Source organism: Grammomys surdaster, unplaced genomic scaffold, assembly GCF_004785775.1.
Source record: "Grammomys surdaster isolate TR1022 unplaced genomic scaffold, NIH_TR_1.0 116091, whole genome shotgun sequence".
NCBI lineage: Eukaryota > Metazoa > Chordata > Mammalia > Rodentia > Muridae > Grammomys > Grammomys surdaster.
This window is the reverse complement of record NW_021613412.1, coordinates 1-3,362: the sequence shown is the minus strand read 5'-3', so window position 1 is coordinate 3,362 and position 3,362 is coordinate 1. Positions and strand designations below refer to the sequence as shown.

At 46.5% G+C, this 3,362-nt stretch overlaps 1 pseudogene; it reads left to right on the top strand.

Annotated features, from left to right (window-relative positions):
- The first annotated feature begins 385 nt into the window (after positions 1 to 385).
- Positions 386 to 2,347, top strand: LOC114635678 (annotated as a pseudogene).
- The last annotated feature ends 1,015 nt before the right edge of the window (positions 2,348 to 3,362 follow it).

The following is a 3,362-nucleotide window of genomic DNA, read 5'->3' as shown; positions in this document are numbered from 1 at the left end:
AAAATATATTTAAGAAGACAAGGAAAATGCAGTGGTCTCCTGCAGTCTGAGATGGTCTGAATTAATACTTTGAAATGACTATAAAATTCAAAGTCAGGGAGGGAGCATTTGGGATCTGGAGTCTCGAGGTTGAGATATTTTTGGGCCCAAAAAAGGAAGGATCAGCTGCCATCACTGCCAAGCCCGCACCAGCTCCTCTTTGCTGTCTTCAGCCTGGCCTGGCTGTGCAGCCTTTTCTTGACTTCTCCCTCCTTGGCCATCCCCTTTTGTTTTGCCCTGTACCTGGGCACCGGGGCTGTGGAGAAGAGCCCTTGGGCAGCAGGTCGTGCGGGGCCGGCGGCTGACAATGTCCTGAGGTTAGCATTATACCTTTCCATTGAAGGCCATGACTTCTGATCAGGACGCTAAAGTTGTGGCTGAACCGCAGGCACAGCGAGTCCGGGAGGGCAAGGACAGCTCTCATCTGATGAATGGTCCTATATTGCAAGCCACTTCTCAAACAAGTTCCCTCCCAGCTTTGACTCAGGTCCCAACAACTAAGGTTTCAGAGCTAAACCCTAATGCAAAAGTATTGGGGACTCATATGTTCCATTTGGAAGCAAGTAGTGCTGCTGGTGGTGTGAATGCTGCGTGGGAAGAGGCTCCTGGTCATCCTACAGACTGTGACCAGCAGGGATTGGATGCCAATGGTGATGGTGACAAAAGTCGTGAGAATGCAGTGCTCCTGGATACACAGGAGGCAGAGCAGACAGACATGAGCACTCTGGCTCTGGACCATTCAGAATATGAACTGCTGCCTGAGAACGATATAGGAGAAAATGAGTCTCAACCAGAAAGCCAGGAAGACCCTCGGGAAGTACTTTAAAAAGATTGGAATTCTGCTTATCTAGGTAGAATTTGCTAGCAACATGAACCTTTTATCCCAGATGGACAGTGATCAGTATGTGCCAATGACAAAGGTAGCTAACCTTGACCATATCAAGAAACTCAGTACTGATGTGGATTTGATTGTGGAAGTGCTAAGATCTTTACCTTTAGTCCAAGTGGATGAGAAGGGAGAGAAAGTAAGGCCAAATCAAAACCAGTGCATAGTAATATTGCGTGAAATATCGGAATCTACCCCTGTGGAAGAAGGAGAAGCACTATTTAAAGGAGATAATTTACCAAAATTTATAAACTGTGAATTTGCCTATAATGATAATTGGTTTATTACCTTTGAAACAGAAGCTGATGCACAGCAGGCTTACAAATACCTTTGAGAAGAAGTCAGAACTTTCCAAGGAAAGCCAATTAAGGCACGGATAAAAGCAAAGGCAATAGCAGTAAACACATTTTTGCCAAAGAATGGATTTCAATCTCTGGACATGAACCTTTACACACAGTAGTGTTATGCTACCTCATTTACTTACCTCCAGCGTATAGCCCCCAGCAGCACTTCCCTCTGTACAGCCTGATCACCCCCAAGACATGGTCAGAAACACATAGTTATCTTGATCCACCCTTGGTAACTCCTTTTCCAAGTACTGGATTTATAAATGGGTTTACATCACCGACCTTCAAACCTGCCACGTCTCCTCTGACATCACTTGGACAAGAGCCTCCCAGAAGCAGGGAAAATTCCTTTGGCTACTGGAAGAAAAGAGAAGAGATGTTTACAAGCAGTCAGACGCAGTCTCCAGCACCAGCAAAGCCTCCATCACTGAGTTTCGAACTGGGGCTGTCCAACTTCCCCCCATGACCTGGAGCTGCAGGCAATTTGAAGACAAAGGACTTATTTGAAAACAGGCTTTCCAGCTTGATCATAGGATCTTCAAAGGAAAGAAAGCTCAGCACAAATGCAAGCACAAACACTGTTCCTGTAGTGGGACCCAGAGAGCCCTCCATGCCAGCGCCCTGTGCTGTGTCAGCAGCGTTTGAATGCTCCCCTTCCCTGGCCCATTTACCCGAGGACCCCAAGGTGGCAGAAAAGCCGAGGGACACTCACAGTGTGGACAGACTCCCTTCTACTCCTACTACAACTGCATGTAAATCCGTGCAGGTGAATGGAGCAGCAACAGAATTGCAAAAGCCCAGGTATGCAGAGATCTGTCAGAGAAGGAGTAAAGAGCCTGCCTCCTCCTCCCCATTGCAACCCTCCAAAGAACAAAAGCCAAACACTGTCGCCTGTGGGAAGGAGGATAAGAAGCTTGCTGAGCCTGTGGAGAGATACAGAGAGCCCTCTGCCCTCAAGTCCACTCCTGGAGTCCCCAAAGATCAGAGGAGGCAGCCTGGGCGCTGACCCTCTCCTCCTGCTGCCTGCAACCACCTGAACAAGGAACAGAACACTCCTCCCAAGACTCCTCAGTGAAAGCTGGATGCCTGGGAAGGGTCTGGGAGAGCTGTATTCACCGAACGAAGCTCTCCTACTCAGTACGATATGAGCCGCTGTTTAGGAGCTTGCAGTGTCTGTGGGGCCCATGGGATACCTGCAAGTTACTTCCTTCTGTGAGTCCGATTTTCCCCCTCTTGGAAAAAAATCTATTTTTCAGGATTTAATTATATAATATAAACCTTATTTTAGGTTGGTGCTTAACTGGAGGTGATACAGAAGTCTGATGTTTTTCAGGATATAAAATGTATTTATCCGAACAAATGGATATTTTTTATTAAGCCTCCACTTAGCTCTGAATGCAAAGCTATAATGAGTTTTTCTAAATTAAGGTAAATCTGCTACTTCAGTTTGGTTTTTTGTTTGTTTGTTGTTTTTTTTTTAATAGATGGTCTGGATGTACACATTGGTAGGGTGTCCCAGCAGACGGATGGGGGCTGATGGCACTGGCAGGAACAGCCTGGGCCTCACAGAGCAAGGGACTGTCAGTGTCAGGGCACTGAGAAACTGGCATAGGAGCTGTGTGTTCATCTAAACCCTTAGCTAACAGGTAACTCTAGCTTTAAAACAAGATACAGATGTACATGTGGTTCTTTTTTGATCTAGTGGGCAGAATGAACCTGCACAGAGAACCCTAGAAATACCTGAAACCTTTGAGTTGATGCCTGGTTACCTGCCAGCAAGTAACCAGCCTCTCACTCCAGTTCCAAGTGGCTACTCTGTAAAATAAATTCAAAGCACATTGTGAAAAGAAACCTAGATGAAATTAGAAACTGCTGCCCACTGACATCAGACCATGAAGTTGTACCATGATGTGTGTCCCTGTGAGTTAGTGGGCTTCCTGGCTCCCATCCTCCAGTGCCTTCTCTGTCTGTGTCTCCAACACACTCTCTCTGGAGAGTCCTGTCTTAGCCAGCTCTGAGTAAATGTCTTTCTGTACCTCTGCATCGGCACATGGATTTAAAACTACCTAGCCATGAGAGAGTGCTATCTG